Source organism: Antechinus flavipes, chromosome 1 (assembly GCF_016432865.1).
Source record: "Antechinus flavipes isolate AdamAnt ecotype Samford, QLD, Australia chromosome 1, AdamAnt_v2, whole genome shotgun sequence".
In the NCBI taxonomy this organism is placed as follows: Eukaryota; Metazoa; Chordata; class Mammalia; order Dasyuromorphia; family Dasyuridae; genus Antechinus; species Antechinus flavipes.
Window position 1 is genome coordinate 643,785,727 of NC_067398.1, and position 20,321 is coordinate 643,806,047.

The 20,321-nt window shown below is 43.3% G+C and overlaps 1 protein-coding gene across 1 annotated transcript in view; it reads right to left on the minus strand.

Moving 5' to 3' along the window:
* The window catches only part of TSNARE1 (t-SNARE domain containing 1), a 262,831-nt gene extending 244,381 nt beyond the window's left edge, over positions 1-18,450 (minus strand). The window contains exon 1 of the mRNA XM_051971168.1: positions 18,147-18,450. The gene's annotated coding sequence lies outside the window, so the exon portion shown is untranslated. The remainder of the gene's footprint in view (positions 1-18,146) is intronic.
* Positions 18,451-20,321: the final 1,871 nt, after the last annotated feature.

Genomic DNA, 20,321 nt, shown 5'->3' on the forward strand with positions numbered 1-20,321 from the left:
AGGAGGAACAGAAAGAGGAGGAGGAAGAAGAGGACGAGGAGGAGGGAGAGGATGAAATAAAGCAGAGCCAGGCCCTTATGGGAGCCTAATAGAATATAAGTTCCTTGAAGGTATAAACTATTTCTTTTCTTGTTTTTTGGTGGTGTTGTTTTTAAATAAAGGAAGTGTTAAATAAATGCTGAATTGAAAATGTACCACTTCAGGCCATGGCTCACTGTGTGTCCCTAGATAACTGATTAAGCTTCTCCACCTATTTCCTCATCTAAAAACTGGGATAATAATACCTATGGGGAGCTCTCAATCCAATGAGCTAAGGATGGAAAATGCTTTGCGAACATTAAATTACTGTCTAAATGCCAGCCATTCTTGTAACTGTCCTATGACCATTATTATTATGTCTTCTGATTTCAGTGGTCTAGGGACCCTCGTGGTGAGGAAAGTCCCTGACTGCTGTGCAGCCAGCCAAAGAATCTTCCTGCATTTCATGGCACTAGGAGGGAAGGTAACAGGCCCAGGAGAGATTCTGACTCCCATCATCTGGACTCGGAACCCTCCTCTCTATCTACCAAGTCATCCAACCTCTTTTATAGAAAGCCTCTTGACTCTCCTTTGGCCCACTGACATACCCCCTTCTTTTTAGTCTTGTTTGCGCACCAAATCATGGAGTGCTAGAACCACAGAAGATTGAGCAAAGAGCACAGAATGTTTCCCAAGGCAGGGGAACTTATTATGCCTCAGTTTCCCTGTATTGTTCTGTCTCAACTTCCCTGAATTGTTCTGCTTCAATCTCCCCGGTGGCAACCCCCTTTCCTGGCCATTAGGAATGAGATAATTAGGACTGGGAGCCCATGACCACTGGTGTTCCAAAGAGTCATAAAACTCCAGGTGACTTATCTCAAACTCTCGGTTACTTTCTGGCTCAGACATCCTGGCTCCTAGCTTCTTTCCAACTTATCAGAATGTATGATCCTTCCCCTCCTTACCCCCAACTGTCAGAAGTGAATTTATGGTCCTTTCCTGGAACTTCCCACTCACCAGTGCTCTTCTCTCCTTGCCTTTATTTCGCTGATTGCTGGAGCCCTATAAGAGTCTCTGGAACCCCTCGCTCCTTGTTGGATGTTTTAAGACAATAGTCCCATCCACCAGCTGGCTAAGACAGCTTAGCCAGTCCAAACTCTCCCTCTAGCCAGTCCAAACTCTCCCTCTAATAAAATATTTAAAAACCCTCTCTAATCTCTATCTTACTTCAGTTTCTCCCACATTGCAAACTCGGAAACAATCATGGGATTAAAGACTCAAAGAGCTGGGGACTTCAAGGCCATCTGGTTGAAACACTTCATTTTATGGAGGAGGAAAGTAAATGATCAAATGCTTTGCTCCCAAGTCACAAGGCAGGTCACTGGTAGAGGCAGGGAAAGGCCCAATTCTGCTACTTATTAGCTGCATATCTTGGGCAAGTCACTCTGAGCCTCATTTTCCTATCTATAAAAAGAGGAGTAAACTAAACTGCTATGACCCCATGATTCCCAATTTAGGATTCTTCTTGCATGGTATCCCACCACCCAGTCCCCATGGTAGGAGATTCTTAGAATGCAGGAAGCAGCCATAAAGGTCCACAAGAAGCTCAACAATGAATACATGGGAAATTAAAAAATATAGAGTGTGTGCCTGGATATTTATATCCCAGCTCTCAAAATAGAGACAGATAAATCAAGAGAAGGACAACCAAGGAGTTCCACTGATTAGATTAATGAAAAAACAAAATTCAGATCAAAGTCATTCCCCCCTGGCTACCTAAGAGGGAATATATGGGATTTAGGGAATGGAGAATGCATGAATCAAGCACTGAAAATGAAAAGACAAAAGTGAGAGGATCTCTGCTCTTAAACAGCTCATTCAGGCAAGATTTTTTAAAAATTAAATGCAAAGGCTTTGTTGTTATTTTGGGAGGGGGGAAAGGACAGCTTCTGAAATGCCTAATAAAGCTGCTTATCACTATTCTCCTAAGCAGGCAATAATAAGGAAAACCGACATGCCCCACACAATTCTAATTACATCTTTCACCTTAAACATCTTTCATATCTCCCCAAGATCAAAGTACTAAGCCTAGTATTCAAGGCCCTTCTCATTATGGCTCTAAGCTACTTCTTCAGCCTTTGAATGTACTATATTCTAGACCAGATGCTTGTTGTAGGCACATTTAGGGGATTTCCTTTTGGAAATTTAGTTCACAAAGAAGACACAGAGTTGGCTGCCAGACTGTAGCCATATCCTTTATGGCCTCCTTTTGCTGACCTAACTTTGAAGAACTTGGGATCATCTCATCACACTGAGGTATCCATGGAGGGCTTTACCTGACTATGTGAGAGATTTCCACAGAGAAACCCTGATGTCAGAATGCACTCCACCTACAGAGATCCCAACCCACCAAAGAATTAGACACATGGAGGTTAATTTAATCAATCAACCCATTTAATAAACACCTGTTCTGTGCCAAGCAGAATGAATGGAAAGACAAAAGTAAGATAATACCTGCCCTGAAGCAGCTCATTCATAGATAAATACAAGAGCTATAAAAAATAAATACAAAGGGGAGGCAGGACTAACAACTGGGGCAATCACAAAAAGCTTCTTGAAGGAGATGGCAGTTGGGCAAAGTCTCTGAAGGGAGGCAGGGATTCTGGGAGCCAGGGGAGGCAGGCGAGGGGAGGAAGGACAGGTGGGATGGGGAGGGTCCACGCGTGTCCAAGTCACAGAGGGCAGAGATGGCGTGTCCTGCGTGCTGCAGAGGAAGTAGGCTGGTTTGTTTGGAGCCCACAGTCCATGAGGGGGAGTAGAGCACAATCAGCCAAGGTAGAGTGGAGCCAAACTGTGAAGAATCGAACAGGAGGCTGGCATTTTATCCTATATGAGCCAAACAACAAGCATTTATTGTGCATTTACTTTATGTCAGTTACTCTGCTAAGGATCCAAGATACAAAGAATAAGGTAAAAATAGTCCCTGTCCACAAGGAGCTTCTACTCGAAGGGGAAAGAGGTGAGGGCAAAGTGTGTGTAAATAGGTACAACAGAGAGAATAGATACAAGATCATCTTAGAATGGAAGACTACTAGCAACTGGAAGAACAAGGAAAGAATGCAGAAATAATAATTTATTCTTAAAAAAGAATAGATGGAGCAGCTAGGTGGCCAGTGGATAGAGCACCAGCCCGGAAGTCAGGACAACCTGAGTTCAAATCTGGCCTCAGACACTTAACACTTCCTGGCCATGTGAACCTGGGCAAGTCACTTAACCCCAACTGCCTCCACAAAAAAAGAAAAAAAGAAGAACAAGAACAAGAAGAAATAAATAAGAAATCAAAGAACAAAATTTGAGATTTTGAATCAGAAATTAGAAGTAGAAGCAGAACTCCCATCATAAAATCTTAAAAGCTGGAAGAGACCAAATGAAGTCATCTCATAGCTAAGCAAACCGAGGGGCCGAGGACAGAGGTGATTTTCCCAGGAGGACACACCGAAGTGCGACAGTCCTCTGGTCCTCATGCAAGGGAAGTCTTCCTGGGGGCGGCAGCACTCCCGCCAGGGCTCAGAGCACCAGCAGGTTTTTGCCAGGCAGAGAGGAGGGACAGGGGCCAAGAGCAGCTCAGGCAGGCTAGAGGGCCAGAGAGACAGACTTGTTGCCCTGGTGACCTCTTCCTCTGGGGCCGTGGAGGAGTCCCCTATTCAAGTGCGGGCTCCAGCGGATGTGCCTATTTCCTGCAGGGATGGCTAGTTATAAGCCAGAAACCAAGAGACCCTTGGAGACAGCGTGGGGCCCAGACTGTGTCCCCTTCCGGCAACCACCCTTTGAAGTGTACATGAATGGAAAAGCTTCCGAGGGCAGGTGTCTGTCAGCTAAGAGGAACTGCATGAGAGCAGGGAGGGGAGAGACAAAGAGCCTGGGCCTGAGACTCAGGAGAAGCCACTGACTTGGGTGTAGTTCACTTAAGTCACTTTCCCTGGTTCTCAGTTTCCCTATCTGTAAAATGAGATTGGAACTATATAACCTCTAAAGGCCTTTTCAGCTGACATTCTATGTTTTATCTCCTATCTGGTTTTGATAGTCTATTTTCCATAGTCTAAGCTCCCTCAAAAATCTCTTCTGGTTTAATGACAACATGTACTGCATGCCAGAAGATTTCTCTGGGAAATTTTTCATTCCCCAAATCAGTCATGGATCTGATTTTGTGACTTCTAGCAAGTGGTTGCCCCTTTTTGTATCTTAGATGATCCCAGATGATTTACAAAGCAGTATCACAAAATGATAGCTAAAAAAAAAAAGATAGCTTTGGGGCTGGAAGGAATGCTGGATTTCACTTCATACAATTCTTTCAAATTCCAGATGAAGAAAGCAAGACTCACAGGGAAGTTCCTCCCTTCATGGTCACACAGACAGAGAGCTGGTTGGCATGGCAATCAAGAGAACCAGATTGATGTGACTAAGTCTTGGAGCATTCCTAAGGCAGGGAAGACCTGAGGCATCCCGAGACAGAGGGGCATTTGTAGTGTCCTTAAGATATTGTGAGGGGTCTGAAATGGGAAGGTCTCAGCCTCCCATCTTTAAAGGGCCCTGAGGGTCCTCCCTAGAGAACAATTCTTATCAAGGGAACCTTCACAAACAGCCATCACCCTAGTTCAGATATTCATCACTCTTGGCTGGGTTACTGCAAAAGTCTTGGAGTTATTCTAGCCTCTCCACTCTCCAATAAGTCATCTAAAGTACCAAAGGAATATTTCTAAATCACAGATCTGACCACATCACTCTCCTTCTCTGGAAGCTCAAATGGCTCCCTATTGCCTCTAGGACCAAATATGGATTCCTCTGTAATTTAAAACCCTGCACAATATGGTTCCAGCCTAGATTTGAAGCCTTATTATACATTCATTCCATTTACATAATATATGGAATCCTAGTTCCTATCCCCTTATCTTTACAATCTGCCACACCCTCACCCATGCAAAGAATAGATTCCTTCTCACCATAGCATCTCACCACTGCTCAGCTCTAACCACAGGACTTCCCTGATTCTTCCAGGGTACTGATACTGCCCCTCTATATTACTTTGTACTTACTGTGCAAACAATTTGGATGTACTTCTATATATACTCATTATTTTCTCCATAGGATTATAAGTTCCTGGAGGGCAGGATCTATTTCATTTGTCTTTCTATCCACTATCCATGATAGTACATCTTTACAGAGTGACCAAACTGATGATCCAGGAGGGAGGCGAGAGGGTGTTTCATGCTAGAGAACTTATAGGAAGATTATATGTATAAGCCTGAGGATTCTCCCCTCACTGGCCACTGCTCATCCAAAGCCCAGGGACCCTATAAACACTGGCCCTTTTCACATTCTGCCCTCACCTAGTGCATGTACTCTGTTCCCAGATTCTGGCCCTGACCCTAATTTTTGGAACAGTGCTCCCAGGGCCTCCCCTTCACTCCCTGGCACTTTTGACATTCAAATACAGAAAACGAGTTGACCTGCCAGCTCCTGTTAGCCCCAAATTCACTGTCACTTTCTGAACATTCTGGCCCAGGCCACAATCATCCACTCTGACATGTTCCCATGTCCTCCCACTACTTCCTGTGGGGGCTGTCTCCCTGCTCTCTCTCTCTCCCTGCTCTCTCTCTCTCTCTCTCTCTCTCTCTCTCTCTCTCTCTCTCTCTCTCTCTCTCGTTCCTCTCTACCCAGGGGTGGCTGTAGCATACTCATCCAGTTCACTAGGACTAACTGATTACATTTTTAGGATGTGAATTTACATCTAGAAAATCAGCAACCGGGGCTTAAGACACTGTAATACTGATTTCTAGACCTCAAGAAAGTGATAGAGAAAATATTAATAAAGGAGATTAAATTCTAAAGGGTGCTGGGTATGTTCAGAGAGCCACTGTTCCACATTTCCCAGCATGGCCAGCCCAAATCCTGACCCTAGTCACAAACTGAGGATTAAGCAGTTACAGGTGGGGTCTGAAGAGGCTGCTCACAGTCAGGCACTATGGATCATGAGAAGAGAAGCAGCAGACATAGAAAGACTTAAGAAAGGCTCCATGGAAGGGAACAGGAATAGGGGGCTGACACTGCATGGGGCATCATCTCAGCCTAAGCTCCTAGCCAAACAAGTTTCAGCACTAGGTTCTACCACATCCCAGGGACACAGTAAGGCTAGGGATCTGATCCCTGGAAATTGAATTCCCATCTTCCCTTTCGGTAAGTGTTAGATGAAGTGTGGGGAAAATTATTTATTTTTCAACCACCTCTTTCTTCCCCCTATAAATCAGTCTTTCCTTATTTTCTTAAGAAATGTACCAACATGTTAGCTCTAAGAAAAGAAGTTTAGAATAGGGGAAAACTTTTAAAAAGTTTTAAAGTCCTTTTAATGGATTCTTGCTATGTTCATGTCCCCAACAAATTCCACCCTCTTCACTCCTCCAATAGATTTCTGCCTCTGAATAAGTTCCTACTAGTTGTCACAGTCTCGCTCCCCCAGATATCCAGGTGCCAGTCCTGGCTTTGCCAATGAGACCTTGTATGACTAAGAAGTTACTTCCCTTTTTGGGGACAAAATTCCACCTATGAAAGTGAAAAGGTTGGGCTTGCTCTCTAAGAAAGGTCCTTTGAACACTGATCATCTATGATTCTAAATGATCTTAGCCATACAAGTGTGCACTACCTTTATAGCTAATTTTTCCACATAAGTTTTTCCTCCCTGAATAGACAGTGAATCCCTTAAGGCCAGAGGCTCCATCCTAATCTCCACTATATCCCACAGAAGATGAGCACAATGCCTTGATAATTCAAATTTACATAACATGGGAAGGTATGCAAAATACTAGCAGTATTAATAATGTTATTCTCATCTAACAGAATTGGAAACTGAGATTTTGAGGTAAGCTACTTGACATGAATTACACCTCAGCTAGGATTCAAGCTCAAATCCATGACTCAGTCTACCATGTTGTTTTTCAATAAGGCTGACTAGCAGAATGTAAATTCTATTCCCACATATATTATATTCCCAGACACTATAATATACTATACCAAATAGCAAAACATGGAATTACTCTGGAAAGTCTAGCTTTTACCCTCAAACAAAAGCCCTGAAAAAATCAATGTACATTTACAGAAGAACAACCAAGAGATTAAAGAATCTGGAAAATATGGCATGTGACATTTCCTATTTAGTCAATATGTCACAAATATTGACTGCAGCCCATTACATACCACTTTTATCAGGCATCCTCCTCCAACATCTTATTGTAGGTGGGATTGATGCCAAGTCTTTCTAGGACATGCCAGCAATCATGAGCTCAGGCAGATGGGTCCTGAAATGGCCTGAAAAGGTCAAAATGGTTTGTATAAATGGCACCCAAAGACAATGTGGGATGGCTTGTCTGTCACCCAAGGCCAAGGTGGGATGGCTTGTATGTCATCACCCAAGGCCAAGGTGGGATGGCTTGTATGTCATCACCCAAGGCCAAGGTGGGATGGCTTGTATGTCATCACCCAAGGCCAAGGTGGGATGGCTTGTATGTCATCACCCAAGGCCAAGGTGGGATGGCTTGTATGTCATCACCTGTCATATTCTCTCTAAAATGTAATGTTCTCTGTTGAGGTTTTCTTGGAGTCTCTGGGAGCAACCTTCGTTTCAGTTCAGTAATCACCACGTGAGTAGCCAGGGGTTAAAGTCCAAATCCTTTATTGTCTCCTTCAAAGTCTTATCTCCTTCACTTGGAGCTGGGCTAGCTTTCTTAAAGGCCTTGGGAATCTTTGTTTCAGTGGAGAAGTAGAGGAGAGTCTGCCACCGAGGTAGTGTGAGATGGAATGAATGAAGTCCAGCCTCCAGCCACCAGAGGTGGATGATGGAATGAATCTGTCTCAGCCTCTGAGAGCTTCTAATGTGCTTGTCCTCTCTGGCGCTGAGAGCTTCTCCCTATAATGTTCCACACGGAGTATACACCAATCATTATATCACTAGGAAACTATTATTTATTGTAGGATTAAATCAATGCTAAACTAGATTTAACCATTGTCTCCTCAATTCCACTTAGTACCTTGTTTCAAGTTCTGGCCTATAACATCTCCTTGCAGGATTAAATCAATCATACTGAACCATGCTAAATCAGATAACTAATGTCTCCTATCAATTCCACTGACTTAGTACCTTGTAAGAATCCTTTGTTTCAAGTTCAGAGTTCTGGCCCATAACAATCACCCAAGGCCAAGGTGGGATGGCTTTGTATGTCATCACCCAAGGCCAAGATGGCTCGAATGTTTTCACACAAGGTCATTGTGGGATGGTTTATATGTCTGTCACCAAGGCCATTGTACGATGGTTCATCACCAGAAGTAGGATTACCAAAGAATAATAATTTTAGCCAACACCTCATATTTGTATAGCCTTTTAAGGCTCATAACACTTCTATCATAACTACCACCATGAATCACAAAATTCATCTACTCAGGAATGTGATTTACATTGATGATGGGTCTGCCTCCCCTGATGAAATGAAGTTAAATTCAATTCAGGAAACATTTATTAAATGTCTACTACTATATGTTAAGACACCAGATTTATAAACACAAATGAATAAGAATTCCTGCCCCAAAGAAGCTTTCATTCTATAAAAGGGAAAGGAGAGACAAGGACTATCTAGTGAGGTTAGTATAATATACTTCGAAAAGAGAAAAAGTTTTGACAATTAAGACAGAAAGGCTTCCTTTTAAGAAGTGTCACCTTCTTGTCATGAGTTTTTTAAAATATTAAAGTAAGTCCTACATGTTACCACCATGAAAGCCAGTTGAAAGAATTGGCCAAGGATCTTGAAAGGACACCTCAGTATTATAATCACTCACTGTCTACAAATAGCTGAGTCTTTCTGACTTCAGAACTGGTGCTTTTTCTACTGTGCCATCTAGCTGCCCTTTACTCAAGAATATTCCATCCTTAGAAACCTTCATTTGCCTCCACAGCGCCCTCAAGCCATCATCCTCTACCTTTTCTTCATTTCATTGCCAAACTCCTAGAAAGAAGCATCTATACCACTTGCTAGCTCTACTTCCTCACTACCCACACACTTTTCAGTTACTTGCAATCTGGATTCCAAGTCTCACTACTCAACTGAAACTGCTCTCTCCAACTCTTCCAACAATCTCCTGCCTGCTAAATATGGTAGCCTTTTCTCAATCCTCATCTTCTTTGACCTCTCTGCAGGTTTGGGATACCATTCTTCTTCTGGACACTTTCTTCCCCTTTGGCTTCCTTTCTGGTTCTTCTATATGTCTGAGTGCTCCCCAGTCTCCTCTGTTGGTCATCATCCATTTCCTGCCTCATTAACAGGGGCATTTTTTAGACCTCTGTCCTAGGCTCTCTGCTCTCCTCTGTTTTCATGGACTATCTTGGATATCTCAATTATTCCCATGGGTTCAAGGATAATCTCACAGATGACTCTCATATCAATAAATCTAGCTCCTAACTCTTTCTGTCTCTGTGTCTCTATCTCTTTCTCCACTTCTTTCCATGCCAATTGCTTGCTGTATATCTTCTCTAGAATAGACAACTCAACGTCAACAATCCAAAATGGTTCTTCATCTTCACCCTAAAACCCAACACATCTTCTAATATCCTTATTTCCATGGATGACACTGCTAATATCTCAGTCATCCAGGTTCAAACCTCAGAATCACCCTTATCCCTTCCCTCTCCCTCTTCCTCCATATTCAGTCAATTACCAGGTCTTATCCATTCCATCTCCACAACAATATTCTCATTCATCTACTCATTCCATTCAAGGAATAGCCCATTCAATGAGTTATCATTCTTACTCAGATCCTTATAGTAATAGCTTCCTCATTAGTATTTCTACTTCTCATGTCTCTTTTATCTAGTCAATGCTCCACACAATTGTCAAATAACCTTCCTAAGGCACAAATCTGAATATTGCACTCCTCTGATCAAAAAATAATCAGTGCCTTCCTATATATGAAATACAAAGTCTATGGTCGGGCATTTAAGATCTTCTGCAAATGGCCTTTTCCTGCCTTACTATACTATTCCTTTCACAAACTCTATCAACTAAATTGGACTACTAGTTAACCGGCAAATTCAATACTCAATCTTTTATTCCCATATATATCCAGAAGCCAATCCCCATTCTTGAAAAGCACTCCCTCACCCTTCTGACCTCTTATATTCCTCACCTTTCTTCAACACTCAACACTGTTGCTTCCTAATAATAGTAGCTAGCATTTAAATGGCACTTTAAGATTTGCAAAGTGTTTTACAATTGTTATCTCACTTGATCCTCACAACAACCCTAGGAGTAAGTGCTATTACTGAGGCACAGAAAGTTAAGTGGCTTTCTAAGGGTCACACAGCTAGAAAATATCAGAGTCAAATTTGAACTCAGGTCTTCCAGACTCTAGGTCCAGAAATTCTATCCACTGCACCCCCTAGCTGCCTCCTCCGAAGCTGTCTCCAAACTCTACCAGTCACTACTTTCTCCATCCTCAGGTTCCTGATACTCTGCATAGTTGTTTAGGTCTTACCCCTTCCAGTGAGGGCAGGAACAGTTTTATTTTGTCTTTGTGTCAAGTACCCAGCACGATCTTTGGAATATAGTAGACACTACATATTTGTTGTAGACATCAGGTAGATGTGGATACACGATCACAAATACCCTGCAACAGGGTCAAGAGAGAAACCGAGGCTCCATTCCACCACTAAACAGCTATGGGAGACAAGTCCCATCATCTTCAGGGACTCCTGTTTCCTCTTTTTGAGAATGGAAAGTTGTTCTAGATATTCACTAAGGTCCCTTCCAACTCTTACAAGATAAAAACTAAGGACAATGCTCTGGTAAGGCAGAGCACACTCACTCGAACTGGGAGTAATGCAGCAGAGGCTGGATGAACCATTTAAGGGATTCTTATACTGGGTAGGAAAGGAAGATGGATGCTCACAGGGGTATGCATCAGCTCTAATAGTTCCACCTCTAAAGTTCTATCTCATCTCTGCTACTTCCTAGTTACATGCCTTGGGGAAAATCACTTCACCTGAGCCCCAGGTTCCTCAGTATTAAAATAAGGATAAAAATACTTGCAATACCATGCAGGGTTGTTATGAGATACAAACTAAATTATAAAGAAATCTACATATGTCAGTTAATATTGTTGTTATAGCTGGCATCATAAAATCAGCAATTGTTAGCACTAAAAAGACTCTTGGTTGTCATCCAGTCCAAATTCCTGTGGAACCAGGGAAACTCCTAGAACATTAGAGCTGAGAGAAAGTCTTAGAACTTAAGAGTATTGAACGTCTAAACTGGAAGACTGCTGAATGTAGAGGAAAAAATTCATAGAACAGCAGAGATACAGCAGACTGGAGAGATAATGCTAGTCCAATTCCTCATTTTCTTGGTAGAGAATCCGGAGAGCTGCCATCACTGCCAGTACCCCTTGTTGTGACTGTCCTTCCTTCTTAATAGGACTGTGACATCAAGGAAGTGATGCCATGATAGGCAAGTGAATTGGACTTCAGTGAGGGAGCACTGTACAAAGTTGCCAGTCTTACTCTTTCCTTCAGCACCATCTGGGTCCAGTGGTAAAACAGATCAGAACCACTGAAGATGGCCCAGTAAGATCTTGGCCTTTTAAGCTATGGCCTTTAGCAGGTTCCAGTAGATTTCAGCTGAATAAGATGAACCACTTCAGAAGGGTGTGATTTCCCCATTGAAGAATGGCAAGAAGGGATTGTTTGGTTCAAGTAGGTACAGAGGGAAAAAGTAGATAGAGAAAAAGAGAAGGGAAGAAGGAGAGAGAGGAGGAAGGAGATGGGACAAAGAAAGAAAGGGGGAGGAAGAAAGAGTTGGGAATTTCCATAGGAATTCAATAAGCAAGCAGTGGAGTAGTATGCATTTCAGGCACAAGAAACAGACAAAAGCAGGACCATGAGAGACCATGTGGAGAAACCCAAGTCAACTTTGGCTGTAGCATAGAGCAAGTAGAGGAGAATAGTCTTAAGGAAAGGCTGGAAACAGTAGTTGGAAGCCAAGTTATGGAAGGTTCTGAATGCCGGGTCTTTAGCTGACTTTTTTTTCATTGATGACACTTGAGTTGGAAAGGATGTCCAAGGCTTGTTAGCCGCCCACCCCCACTCCCTATTTTCCAAAGGAGAAAACTGAGTCCTAAAGAGGAAAAGTGATTTGACAAACATAAGAGGGAGTTGACAGAGATAGGACTTGAACCCAGATCCTCTAACTCCAGAGTCCATGCTCTCCATCAAGCACTAATGGAGACTTTGGAGTATTTTGAATGGAGGAGTGACATGACAAAATATCTGAATAAAGGGCAGCACTTGAAGACTCAGGGGATGGAGCAATGGGCCTGGAATTCAAATCCAGCCTGAGACACTTACCAGCTATGTGGAAAATCTGAGTTGCTCATTTTATCTGTTTACCATCATTTTATCTCAGTGTGCCATCTATAAAATGAGGTAGAGAAGGAAATGGCCAACTATCTTATCATTTTTGCCAAGAATACCCCAAAACAGGGCCACAATAGGTCAGATTCTGTTGAGAAATGACTTAATAACAAATGAAGGAGGAAGGAAGCAGAGGTTAGAAAATCTGTTAGGAGGCTACTACTGCAATAGTATAAGAAGATGGATAATAATGGCAGGCTCATATGATAGCTATGTGAATTGAAAGAGGTGAGGATGGAGGAAAAGTTTTATAATATTAGTGAGGATAGCAGCCCATATTTCCATAGTATTTTGAGATTTTGATACAAAATGCTCCCCCAAACCCTGAGAAGTGACAGGTTCTGTTACTTGATAGTTGAATCCCAAGACATTTTTGGTTTGTTATGAGAGACTCGGCCCTATTTTCCTAAAACTAATAAAATTCTTAAAAAAAAAAAAAAAAAAAAAAAACCTACCTCCTTTCAATCCATTCAGCTCCAGGGATGGTAGCTTTACTACACGATGAAGAGCAATCTGGCCTTGGAATCAGGAAGGTCTGGGTTCAACTCCAATCCCAGATAGGTCTCTGGGCAAGTCACTCAAGTGCCCCCAGACATTTCTCTCAGATCACAAGTTCAGAACAGCAGCATTTCCAATGAGATCTCCTCCCCACCCCACCCCCCACTCCCCCATGCTAATGCAATCAATCACAGGCCAGAAAGAAAATTTAAAAAGCTGGAGTACAAGGTAGACTATGATCAAGCTCAATGCCAGGATCCGGCGACAGCAGCTGAGACAGAGGAGGCTGTACCCTCCTCCCCCCACCTCCAAGGATTTGGTTGGGGTGGAAGGTAAAGTTTGCCTGAGAACTCAGGTCTCTTAAGACTTTTTTTCTAAGTTCTTCTCCAATTCTAAATGTTCTAAGAGTTTACCAATACAACAAGGTCAAGTGTGAATGAACAAAAGAAAGCTCTTTAACACCACCCCTTCCTGCCTAGAGCCTTGACACTTCCAGACCCACCCTCCAAGGAATATGGCTGAAGAGGCCCAGATAGGCTACATCAAATATTGATGGAGGTAATGATTTCTGAAACAACATTCAGAAGAAACAAGTCACAAGCCACAGTTCTTCCCCTCAGCCTTTCCCTGCTCATTAGCACCTTCACTGGGAACTACACTGCAGGAGGGAAGCAGGTCAGGTTGGAACACCAACCCCAGCTCTCTCCCGCAGTGCCTGTTCGCAGACTGCGCCCAAGTTTGCAGAGGGAGGAGCAAAAGAAAATACATGTGCAGGGATTTAATTTGGGATTGCCTAAGGCCAGCTCTGCTGCCATCTTCTCCTGGGAGCCTTCTCAGACCCTCAGCTAAAGGTAAACTCTTCCCTCTCACACTTTACTACACAGAATTCTTTGTCTCTATATTTCCTTTATTCCCAATCACATTTTGACTAGTAGTTGCTTTTTGTGTGTGTGTGTGTGTGTGTGTGTACGTACTTTATTCTTTCTTACAGGAAAAAAACTAATAATCATCATGGTATCTCTCCTAGAGCTCAGAATAAAGTCTTCTTTCAGCTATTCAGTCATCCTTTCATGATACAATAGAAAGACCAGTAGATTTTGAGTCAAAATACCAGGGGGCTTGAGTCCCCACTTCTGCTATTTACTTTCTGTGTAACCTTGGACACAATACATAACATCTCCGGGCCTCAGTTTTTCATCTATGACATGAGGTAAGTGTCCCTTCAGGCTCAAAATGAGAGAACCTAAGTCCATTTAATATGCATTTATTAGGTGCCTTTGCTGGAGAAAGTTTGAATAAGTGTAGTTACACTTATTCAAGTATTAAAGCCAATGATGGAAATTACAGTGTAGTAACAGGATATGATCCAGAGATAATCATAACATACATCACCTTAGGACATGAGAAAGCTAGGAAAATGGTCATTACGAAGGAGAGAATCTGAGAAGACTTCCCGGAGGAAGTTATATATTGTACAGAGTTATTGCTTAATAAACACTTACTGAATCAACAGGCGTTGATCTCTGTCTCTAAGGAAGGAACAAGTACTGATTCAATATTGGGAAAAAGAAAAAAAAAAGGAAATGAAAAACACACCTCTTCCTCCTCCCCACCATCCCCCAATCTATGGTGACCCAAGGAAACCTTTCCCCTTCTCCCAAAGTCCAGCTCAGTTATTTCAGAAAGTTCTCCCTGATCTCAAGGGGAAATGATCCTTCCTTCTTCCCTATGAATCCCTATAATCTTGTGAATATTCCTTTCTTACAGCCCTGCATTATATTATGGCTATTTGTATTTGTGTCTTATTTTTGCAACTAAACCATAAGCTCCATGAGGGCAGGAGTTGACCTGTAGTTATGTCTCCCTCACAGAAAATGGCACATTGTAAAGACTTGATGATGATGAAAAGGATTTTCCAATCTTCAAGCTCAGTTCCAATGCTACCTCCTTCAAAGAATCATAAATTTAAAACTAATACAGGCTTAAGGGGTCCTAGCTCAATCTTTTCATTTTATAGATGATCTAGGGCACAGAAAGGGATAAAGAAAGCTCAAGGCCAAGTAGGATCAAGCGAGTGATTCAGATTCGGGAAAGATTCCTTTCTAGATTCCCACCCTCTCCTAGTTAATAATGTAAATTGCTCTTTAACTCACAAATCCTGGTCCCTTTGAATTCCAACAGAAGATCTGACCTGTTCCCAGCCCCACCTGGATATGAGCCAACTTTGGGGCTACACCCGAAAGCCCCTTGAGCTAAGTCTCCTATTATAAAAAGGCCATGCTGGGAACCCCTCTTTGCAGAGATTCCAAATATGGCTACTATGTGAGGACCCTCTGTCCACTGGACCTGTTATGCCACAGTTCTCTTTAACTGTCCTGACTCAGTTTCCTTGTACAAGTTTCCCTTGTCTCAGTCTCCCTAATTACTCCCCTAAACTGTAAATCTCCCTCTGGTCCATGAAGGCTGAGGACCAATTAGTCTAAGGTTATAAATTGTTAACCCAAGCAAGATAAACAAGAGAGTAGACTTCCTGATTATCTTCTGTCCTTGAGAATTTACAACATCCCTCTAAAATATTCCAAGATATTTCACTAACATCTTTATCTCTGGGTATTCAGACATCCTGTCTCTGGGTTCTTTTTTGATTCATAGCCTTTTCCAGCTGGGCTTTCCTGCTCTTTCTTACTCTTTCCCTCTTCTTTGTCTCTAAAAGGTATATAAAGGTTAGAGATTCTCCATTCATGGCTGGAGAATGGCGGCTGGCGGCGTATGCTGGACGCTGGATTCTTTGAGATGACAGTCTCCTCCAGACCTGGGACCAATATGAATTCCTTGGTCCCAGTATATCTTTATCTCTGTCTGACTGGATAATTTGAGATGAGAGTCCTGTCCAGTCAATCTTATTCTCCCATTAATAAAATATTAAAAACCCTCTAATCTTTCTCCTGCCTCAGTTTCTCTGGCATTACAGACCCTCTGTCCAGTGCCCTCCTTATCTCTACCTTCACCTATACTTTTAACTTTGTGTATCTAATAATAAACCTCTTTTATCAATCTAGCTCTCTAGGCCTGCTACTAGACCCCCTTGCGCCGAATCTGTACCCCAAACCTGCCACTAGACCTTAACCCTAATTTCATTTAGGTACCCAAAGCTAGACCTCTTGGGACCTCCTCCAAAAAGAAAAATATCATTTATAAAAATATTTTAAGGTTTGCGCTTTACCTAGGCTCTCTCATTGATCTGATCCTTACAAGATTCTGTGAGACAGAGCTTTTGTTATCTTAATTTTGCAAATGAGGAAACTGAGGAAGAACTGTGCGTGAACTTACCCAATGTCACCAAGATACTAAGTTCATCTGACAAAATATGTTCTCAGGACTTCCTGACTCCAGGTCTAGCACTCAATCCACTGGGAAGCTTTCCCTCAATTGAACCTACTTCATCCTAGCCACCCTGTGTAAATCTCATTGCAACATTTGCCACAGCCAAACCTCAAAGGACAAACAACAGCAGAATCAAATTACTGCAACACTTGGTCATGCACATGATTATTTCAAGGAATATCAAATACTAATCTTCATATAACTCCCCCCCCCCAAAAAAAAAGGACCTACAACACTTTAGACAATGTAATTTGAATATTCATTCCCATCCCCTTCAGCCACCAGCATTTTCTTCCTTTATTTTAATCCTGACCCACCCTTCTTCAAGCTAAAGTCTCACCTCACCCCTACCAGGAAGCTTGACCTCTCATCTAAGAAGTCTACAATCTTTGTTCTACGTTTTTTAGCACTTGTCAGCACAATTTCTTGGTGCTTCACAAACTAGATGCGTCATCTCTCAGCTCTGGGTGTTTTCTCTTTCCTACACCTGGAATGCTCTAGCTCTTATTCTGACTTCGAGTTCCAAAGGAAATCCTATCTTCTATAGAAAGCTTTTCCCAAACCTTCTTAAGTCTGGTGCCTGCCCTCTTACTTTATCCTCCACAGGCAGTTTTTAATCTATTTTTTATTGTAGTTGTTGCTAGAGGTCAGGGTCTGTCTTGTCTTTTTGTAACCCCCATGCTTAGGAACATAGTGCTTAATAAACGTCTTACTGTTAGTCGCCATTTCGCTTAGCATTTTAAGGGCATAAATAGCTTGGCAATTATTGTATTCATTCCATCCTTTCTGCTTCGACAAACCCGCCAAAATCCAGGCTTCCAACACCTTGACCTTTAACTAACACAAGGCTAAAAGGCAGCACGCCATGGTATTAATAGTGTTGGATTTGGGAAGCAGAAGTGCTGAGTTCAGGTCCCATCTCTGCCGTTTATTAAATTTGGACAAGTCACTTGTCAATCCCGGGTCTCTTTGTCCATTTAAAATTTAGAACGCGGGCTAAAACCACAGTAAATCTATGACTCTAAATCACCTTCTCTGCTTGATTACACCGCCAGGGCCAAAGTCTCGCCCTCACTCAAAAGCTTTCAGGAGCTCCCCACAGTTTATTCGAGTTAATAAACATGTATTAAGCGCCTACTATGTGCCAGACGCTGTTCCTGGAAGAAAAAGTTCAAATAGCCTAACTAGGCAAATCCAAATAAGTTCCAAAGAACTTTCCCGGCCCTCCCCTACTTGGAGAAGTCCCAGGCTTCACTCCCCGCCCCCCCTTGCAATAACTAGCCTCAGTACCTCACTCCCAAAGGGTGAGCCCACCCCCCCAGCCTCCCGCCCCAGAACATCTTCAAGGCAGCCGGGAAAGCACCGCACAAAGCGCTTATCACACCCCCTGGGCAGCCTTTGGGCCCCCTAAGCACGCCCTCAGAGACAGTAAAGGCGCACACCCGGCGCTCAGCCCCACAGATACCGGGTCCTTCGCGCGCGTGCTCTGGTCCCTCCCCTCAGCTCCCCACATCTCTGCTCTCCCCTCCCCGCTAGGCCGGCCGCGCGCCTCACCGCCTCACCGCCCCGCCCCGCCCCGCCCCGCGCCTTGCAGTCCAGGGCCCGGAACAATAGGGGGCGCGCGCGAGGACAGGGGGGGGAAAAGGGAGGCGGGGGCGCACGAGAAGGCTGCAGAGCATCGCGGAGGGGGCTGGGGCAAGCGGGGAAAGGAGGGAGGGCTCCCGGCGCGCGCGCGCCTCACCTGCGACTGGGTGGCTCGGGAGCACGCACCGTGCTGTTAACGAAGAAGGGGCGGGAGTTAGAAGGGGGAGGGGAAAGGAAGGTTCGGGTTGGGAAGACCGAATACCCAAACATCACGTGACCTTCCTTCACCTCACTCTGCACACACACCCCCTCCCCTTTCCCGGTTCTTCCAGCCGGTAACTTGGGTGGAGAGTGGGGGCGGGGTAGGGAACTCCGCTCCTCCCCCACTTTCCGCCTTCCAGAGGCTTCCCCAGGAACCTCGTTGGCCAATGACAGGCTGGGACTACACCTCCCATGAAGCCCTGCGCAGAAAACCGGAAATAGGGGGCCCCTCAAGATAGGGATTCCCCACCTCCCTTCCAGGTTGTCGAGTGGTAGGACCTTGCTAGGTCGGAGTAAAGGGTACCATGGCAACGGGAAGAGCCCACTTGGATGGAATTGGGGAGGAGAATCTTTTCCTGAATCTGGAGTAAACATCCCAGAGTAGCCTTTATAGACGTTTGAAGTATTATCTCCAAAATCCCATCCTGGGGATTGTCCCCCGTGTCAGTTGATTGAAACAAACATTTATTAAAAGCCTAGTATTGGCAAGGCAAGCAAGCCAACCTTTATCTCGGGGAGAGTATATTCCAGAGGGGTGTGGGGTACTTGTCAACACAATGACATAGACAAGTAAATACAAAAGCCTTAGGGGAAGAAGGACGGGGGAAATGAGAAAACCTGGTAGTTTTAGCTCTCTCCCTCCGAGCCATTTAGTACTCCCTGACCTGGAGAGCTCTTGTTTTAGAAAAGTGGAAAGTGGTTGCAGTTATAAGCTTCATACTGCTTCTGGATGTCAGGGGCAGGATTTGAATATTAATCCTCTAACTTCTAGTGCCGGTGCATTGCTGAACTTGAGGAAAACTAATAGTAGTTCTGAGAAACCGAGAAGTAGGGAAAACGCATTTCAGAAATGGAGGAGAGACTTTGCAAATTCAGTTCTGCTACTATTCCGGTCTCCATTTGGGTTTTCTTGGCAAAGATACTGCAGGGATTTGCCATTTTCTTCTCCAACTCATTTTACAGATAAGGAAACTGAGGCAAACGGTGAAGTGACTCGCCCAGGATCAGATAGCTAGTGTGTGAGGTCATATTTGAACTTGAGACCTCAATTTCCTTATCTATCCACTACGCCACCTAGCTGCCTTCTTTATAGTTAAAGCTGTTGAGAAGTGGAATTGAGATGCCATATGGAGCCATGAATTCCCAATCTCTTAGTATTCAAGACAATTAAGGGGATGGAAGAATAGTAGCTAGGTGTTACAGTGAGGAGACTGCCAAGCCTGGAGTCAGGAAGAGCCTCGTTCAAATGTGGCCTCTGACACTTGCTAGCGGTGTGACTCTGGGCAAGTCACTGAACCCTATTAACCTCAGGTTCCCCATTTGTAAAATGAGCTGGAGAAGGAAATGGTAGATCTCTCTATTATCTTTGCCAAGAAAACCCCAAATGGAGGCACAGAGTCAGACACGAATAAAGGAGAACAACATAAAATGTGAATTGCACTAGTTGATCTCTTAAATCTTTTTACTATGGTAGTAAGGAAACTAGAGCATACCACCCAAAGACTTTTATCAAGGACTTTTTTTAAATCAAGGTGATGTTTAACCTGAAGAAAATAAGGTGCAGGGGAAAGACTGAGAGATCACAATCATCAATGATTTGAGGAATTGTGATGTGGAAGAAGGAAACAAGCATTATGAAATTCCTTTATGCCAGGTCCTGCTAAGAATACTAATACAAAAAGATGGTTCTTATCCTCAAGGAATTTATCTTCTAATGGAGGAAAACAAAACAAAAAAGAAAAATGAAAAGGTTTGAGAGAGAAGAAATGAAAATACCCAGTGCAGAAGCATGGTTTTGAAATCTAGAAAATCAGGAAGAGGATTGAAAGGAAAATGAAAGCAGGCAAGCCTGGGCTTCCATAAAATGGAGTCTGGGAATCCTCAGTACACCTTCTCATTGAATCTTCACCCAGTCTTTGTTTGGAAAATTGAAGAACTTCTAAGACAGTGAATGATTGTTTAAAAAAATCTCTCCTTTCTGGAAATTCCAACCATTTCTCCAGGGCCAGGAAGAAGACATCTAATCACCCTTTGTTCTCTTTCCATCTCTGTTACACCAAGGCCTCCTCTT